Source organism: Canis lupus, chromosome 5, assembly GCF_048164855.1.
Source record: "Canis lupus baileyi chromosome 5, mCanLup2.hap1, whole genome shotgun sequence".
Lineage (NCBI taxonomy): Eukaryota > Metazoa > Chordata > Mammalia > Carnivora > Canidae > Canis > Canis lupus.
This window is the reverse complement of record NC_132842.1, coordinates 81,340,934-81,346,933: the sequence shown is the minus strand read 5'-3', so window position 1 is coordinate 81,346,933 and position 6,000 is coordinate 81,340,934. Positions and strand designations below refer to the sequence as shown.

At 53.6% G+C, this 6,000-nt stretch overlaps 1 protein-coding gene across 2 annotated transcripts in view; it reads left to right on the top strand.

Annotated features, from left to right (window-relative positions):
* The first annotated feature begins 531 nt into the window (after window positions 1-531).
* The window catches only part of ACTL8 (actin like 8), a 64,572-nt gene continuing 59,103 nt past the window's right edge, over window positions 532-6,000 (top strand). Inside the window, exon 1 of one of the 2 annotated variants that reach the window (XM_072828108.1) lies at window positions 532-697. The gene's annotated coding sequence lies outside the window, so the exon portion shown is untranslated. Of the gene's footprint in view, window positions 698-3,982; window positions 4,159-6,000 lie in introns of those variants that run through there. The other variant, XM_072828107.1, reaches the window with a different exon arrangement.

Sequence of the window (6,000 nt, the reverse complement as noted above, 5' to 3'; positions counted from 1 at the left end):
GGGGGGCCTGATGCAGGACTCGATCCCAGGACCCTGGGATCACGCCCTGAGCCGAAGGCAGACGCTCAACCACTGAGTCCCCCGGGCATCCCCAAACCTTAAATATTAAGACAAATGTCTACACCTGTGTTACCACTGGCCCACTCACGATGGAAGATATGTCCCTCACCCCAGAAAGTGCCCCTTTCCACGGAAACACCTCCCTCACCACTTTGTTTTAAAATTTCTGTCATTAAAAACCAGTTGGCCTGTTCTGAACTTCACATAAGCGGGAATTTACAGAATGTGCTGGTTTTGAGTCCGGCTTCTTTCATTCGACCTAATCATCTAGAAGATGAGTCCACGTATCAGTGGTTCCTTCTTTTTCATTGCTGAGCAGTATTTCTTTGGATGCTGCTTCTCCTCGATCACCATCAGGCTCCAGACCACCCTTCCTGCCCGCTGCATGGAAATGGATCTGGGCCCTTTAAGCTTCCTCCCCCCGCCAGCCTGCTGGGCTGGGTCAGTAGAGGGCGCCCCGGAGCCCATGCGGCAGCTCAGGGCCCTGCTTCCTGGCTGGGCTGCTCCCAGGCTCCTGCAGCTCCCCGGGGCCCGCAGCTCCCCTGGCACCGCTCTGGAGGCGGTTCTGTCGTGAGGTGTCTCACCAGAGACGGCTTTTGTGGTATCGCCTTCCCCCCGGTGCACGGGCAGATCTCTGGTAAGTGCCTCAGGGTGGGTTTCTAGCAAGTTCCGCAGGTGTGGCACGAGGCCAAATGCTTGCCATGTGGTGGGCCGCAGCCAGGTCTTGTTCAGCAACGTCTGGATGGCCGTCCTGGAGGGAGTGTGTGTACTTTGGGGGACCCTTCCTCAGCTCACGGGCTTTTCCTTGCGAAGTTTTCTTCAGCCTGAGGAGGGGACTCTATTGGGGGCCTGTGTCAGCCCCGGTGGGAGTTTCTCCTTGAGGGGGAGGTAGCTCAGTCTATGTGTGTCCGCTTGAGCTCTATATCCTCCCCTTTGGGGGGGTGGGCCTCCCTGGCTCTTCCTCAGCTCTGGGGGGAGGAGCTCCTCTTTGAGGGGGGTCTATCTCACCCCCCATAAAACCTCTTTTTGGGTGGTTTTATGCTCAATTTCAGCCCAGGGTAGGGGGAATCCTTCTTGAGGACTCTATCTCAGCCTGATGTGGGGAGGGTCTCTTCCTGAGAGACTCTTCTTTGGGGGGGGTGTCTCTCTTGGCCCCTGAATAGGGGGAGATCTTTCTTGGGGTCTTTACCTCAGCCCTAGGGGACTCTTTCTTGATATTTCACCTCTGTTGGGGGGGGGGGACCCTCACTCATCTTTGAGGGTCTTACCAAAGCCCCCAGGAGCTGTTCCTGGAGTGGAGGGTGGCATTCTTAGGGGCTCTACCCCAGCCCTGGGTGGGGTCTCTTCCTCAGGGGGCTCTACCTCAGCTCTGTGGGTTGTAGCCGCTCCCTTAGCTGCTATTCTTACATTAATTACAGTTCTCTTTATTCTTTATTAGCCAAGGCCACATTCATTTAATCCCCTGTTAGAAGCTAATTTTTCATGTGGAACTTTCCCTGTTGGAATTACTGTGTGGTTCCTTTTTCTTGATTAGACCCAAACTAGTGTAGAATTGGTGTCAGCAGTGGTACCAGGAGATTGGTCTGCAGAGATGAGATTTGTGGACTGGTTTTCCGTGGGCTGGAACACGGTGCTGAGCGACTTGCCGATGGGAGGCAGGGTGCGCGTCCCCCAAGGTATGCAGTGGCCCTGTAATTAACCAGGCTATCACCCCCAGGTGATTGAGCTGGAGTGCCATCAAGGCACGTCCCTTGGGAGCCAGAGTGATGCTTCCCTTGGCTGCTAATGGCAGTGGTGATGACCATAAGGACTGCAGGGGTGAGATGGATCCTTTTGAGGGCTCTAGAGCTTGCAGAGAGGAGATGACAAGTGCAGGTCCGTTGGCTCAGCTCATAGTCACAGTCCCAGGACTAGAGAGCTGTCATGACAGCCTTTACAGGTCTTATTATTATTATTATTTTTACAGCTGCAGGGCTGGTATTTTCTGGAAATCAAACATAAAATTTAATTGTGTTGGTTGCTGAATTACAACCACAATGGAATTCACATCTTGACAGAACTCTCGTGTGAAAATTAGGGCATTGGTTGGGAAAGAAAGGGACCCTGAAACACAGAACGGGGACATCTGTTGGCCCCCGGTGAAACTGACCATCATAAACCCCACGTGGCTCCAAGCCAACCTCCCCCCCCCTTATTGGAGGTGGTGGCCTTTCCACCCATGTCTGAGGAAGCTGTTTCCCCTCTGTGTAAAAACCCTGTGATGACCTCAGCGGGGGCAGGTATCTTGAGAGGGGTTGCTCATTCTCCTCGAGACTTAACCAAAACTGCCTCTATTGTCACTAACCTCTGACAAGGGCCAAATCTCCGCATGGTGGCAGTGACACACTAGGACACGAGAGGAAGAATCCAAAGCACTGCAGGGCTTCGCTAATACAGGTCAACAGAATTCTGGGGGCCCCGTGTAGGAGTGGATTTTAAGGATTTTAGACCAAAGAGGGCAGGATAATAACACTGTGTTGGGTAGAATTAATTGTCACGGATGCACTTCCTGGAGATTTTGGATTCGGTTATTAGCATGTGCCGCTGGCGATGGCTCTAACAGCTTACTTGGTTGATTAACTGACATTTGGACCCAATAGTGGCCTAAGGTTAATGAAGCCGTGACGTCATGATGGGGAAGAGGGAGTCCAAAGGTGTGGGGAGACAGGATTGCTGGGCTGGACGTATTATGTGCGATCTGCACCCCCCCACCCCCCTGCCCACTATGTTCCATAAAAAGCAGCAGAAGACGGCAGCATGGAGATGAGTGAGGGGAGCATCCATGAAACGCTCCATGGCATCTCTCTTTTGCAGGCGGGACATGACTTGAGAGGCTGCCTCCACTGAGATGGGCTCCCTGATTGCAGTGGGCATAAGGGCAGGCCGGAGTTGCAGAGACCAAGGGGCAGCACGTCACTGCCAAGGGCAAGGTGGGCACGTCTCCTGCAAGGCAGCAAGGATGGATGGGCAATCAGAACGCCTGGGCCCATAGGGATTTTGATAGTGGCTAGTAAGTCACAGTGTCCCGGGAATGAAATGAATTACAGCCCACTGCAGTGCTGCTTGATGTATATGACATAAAAAGGTCTGGGTCTGGTAGCCAACGCCTGACGTGCATCGCCAAGACAGCCTCTGCCTCTCCTGCAGTTTCCACGTCTAAGGCAGCTCACGACCTTAGGAGGCCCTTGGGAGGCCAGGTCCCCTTGAGGAAGAAGCCTTATCGTTGTTGCAAGTCCTTAGTTTAAATATCCCTCCAAACTCCCCCAAAGGGACCTGGGGCCATTTATCCAAGTGACTGTGGACTGGGGCAAAGGAAATAGGCAGACGGGTCAGGGACCCACAGTGCCACTCTGGCCCAGGACTCAAATTGGGGCTTATGGGAGTCAGATAATAGAAGGTGGAGCCTGACACACAGGGGTCCAGTCGGCCCATGGACCCCACTCCCAGGTCACCGCCCCCCCCCCCCAGTTCCCGAACGAGTAATGACAATACCTAAATGTATTTAACGATGAACCGTTCTCTCCCCTTTCCATTTTTATTTTACACACAAGTTTTGGGAAGCGGATTTTATGATTTTGTCGTTAGGTGACAGAAAATCCCGTGGAACTGTGACGGGGTCCGAGGAGTAATAAATACAGTCAGCGGTGACTTCTGGGGCTGTTAGTTTCATTTAAGGGAAGCTATACGGATGGGAGCTGTGTCTTCCTGGGGAGAACCACGGAGTTGTGGTGTGCGGGAGCTCCAGACCACCCTTCCTGCCTGCTGCATGGTGTGCGGGAGCTCCAGACCACCCTTCCTGCCTGCTGCATGGAAATGGATCTGGGCCCTTTAAGCTTCCTCCCCCCGCCAGCCTGCTGGGCTGGGTCAGTAGAGGGCGCCCCGGAGCCCATGCGGCAGCTCAGGGCCCTGCTTCCTGGCTGGGCTGCTCCCAGGCTCCTGCAGCTCCCCGGGGCCCGCAGCTCCCCTGACACCGCTCTGGAGGCGGTTCTGTCGTGAGGTGTCTCACCAGAGGCGGCTTTTGTGGTATCGCCCTCTCCCCGGTGCACGGGCAGATCTCTGGTAAGTGCCTCAGGGTGGGTTTCTAGCAAGTTCCGCAGGTGTGGCACGAGGCCAAATGCTTGCCATGTGGTGGGCCACAGCCAGGTCTTGTTCAGCAACGTCTGGATGGCCGTCCCGCAGTGTGTGTGCGTGTGCGTGTGCGTGTGCATGCGTGTGCACTGCCTTGGGGGTTCTAGCTCTGCCTTGAGGGGCTCCTCTCAGCCTGGGCCTGCGGGATGCTTCCTTGGGGGGCTCTCTTCAGCCCAGGTTGGAGAGGAGAAGAGTGGCTCCCTAGTGGCTCCATGTCAGGCCCAGAGGGATTCCTCCTTGATACTATTCTCTAGACTTTTCTTTAATCCTTTTCCTAGCCAGTCCTTTGTTAATCGAGTCTTGGATTATAGCTATATTCTTTATATGGAACTTTTCCCATTCAAATTACCATGTGGGGCAGCCCCAGTGACTCAGCGGTTTAGCACCACCTTCAGCCCAGGGCGTGATCCTGGAGACCCGGGATCGAGTCCCACGTCGGGCTCCCTGCATGGAGCCTGCTTCTCCCTCTGCCTGTGTCTCTGCCTCTCTCTCTCTCTCTCTCTCTCTGTGTCTTTCATAAATAAATAAGATCTATTTAAAAAAAAGAATTAAAAAAAAACCCAAATTACCATGTGGCTTCTCTTCCCGATTGGTTTATCACCTTGCGTGTGATAAATCATCGTTTGTTCATCCATTTTCACGATGGTATTTCCAGTTTGGGGCTGTTATGAATAATTTGCTCTGCATATTCTCCAGTGGACCAGCCTTTCGGTGTAATATGTTTATATTTCTTGCATAGATACTTGGAATGGGGTTTCTTTGTGAAGGCCAGGCCAAGGGGCTTTCATTTTGCCTGGTGGGTGCTGCAGGGTTACTGGGAGTTTTGTGGGCCTGATTTTTTATTTTTTAATTTTTACTTATTTATTACTTATTTTTTATTTTTATTATAGCAGTGACAAAATTCTGTGTGGGTTCTAGAAGGATCTCTTGGCCCTGGGTGAGCGGGGGGAGGGGCAGCAGCTCTCAACTCCCCACATGGAAGTGCCAGCTCAGCCTAGTGACTCTGGGCCTGTGACTTTGCTCCATCATCTGCGAATCTGTGAAATGGGAACGTTCTCATGCGTCCATAGGATTGTTGGCAGGACCGGGTGGGATAATGCATGTGGGCACTTGGCACAGGGCTGGCGTGGAGTCAGTGCATGGTGGGTAGCAGCCGACATGCATTATTGGGTGCTTAAGCCAGGATGTCCCAGTTTCTCCCTGGCTCCAACCATCATGTATCTAGAGCCCGAGGGCCTAGAGGGGTGGGGCCCATCTGCCCAGTGCTGCCCGGTGCTGCCCAGCACCTGGCACTTTCGGATGCCCTCCTCTGCCTTCCCTCTGAGAAGTGGACCCTCCAGGTGGCCCTGGGTTCGGGGCTCTCTGCCCAGCCCCCTGACAGTCACCTCGGTGGGCGCCCTACCAGACGGAGCCCTGAGCCACTGCACCTCAGCTAGTCAAACAGCCATGATTAGTCAAATAAAATTTCCATCTGTTGAGGAATTTTCAAGAGTTATTACTGGCTATAAAAGTGATCGGAAGAGAAGGATGGATCTGAGGGGGTAAGTGCCTCTAATTATGTGGAGTGGTGACTTTTAAGTAAGATTGCAGATGTCCTGATCAGAGTGGGCCCGGCCCCGTGGGGTCTGAAAGGGAGGGGGTCGGGCCCCTGAGAGTGGGCCCTTCTCTGCAGAGGGAGGAAGAGGAGGGGCGTTGTATTTGCAGCGCGGGGATCATCGTGGCATTTAGGAAGATCCTGGAGGCAAAGGGCCTGGGACGGTGTCTGGCACACTG